Source organism: Arachis hypogaea, chromosome 20 (genome assembly GCF_003086295.3).
Source record: "Arachis hypogaea cultivar Tifrunner chromosome 20, arahy.Tifrunner.gnm2.J5K5, whole genome shotgun sequence".
Lineage (NCBI taxonomy): Eukaryota > Viridiplantae > Streptophyta > Magnoliopsida > Fabales > Fabaceae > Arachis > Arachis hypogaea.
This window is the reverse complement of record NC_092055.1, coordinates 48,202,547-48,202,845: the sequence shown is the minus strand read 5'-3', so window position 1 is coordinate 48,202,845 and position 299 is coordinate 48,202,547.

Here is a 299-nt window from a genome sequence, read left to right as displayed (position 1 = left end):
ATGACGCGACCACGCGGCATGGAATAGCACGAGTGATGCGGCCGCATGGACGACGCGTCCGCGTGGTAAGCAGATGGTCCCTTGCTGTATTATTATATTTGGGGGGGGGGGGGGGGGGGGGGGGACCTAGGAATATTTTTTTTTTTTTTTTTTTTTTTTTTTTTTTTTTTTTTTTTTTTTTTTTTTTTTTTTTTTTTTTTTTTTTTTTTTTTTTTTTTTTTTTTTTTTTTTTTTTTTTTTTTTTTTCTTAGAATTATTTATACAAGGATCCACTTTTTTTTTATTTTAATTGACTATTT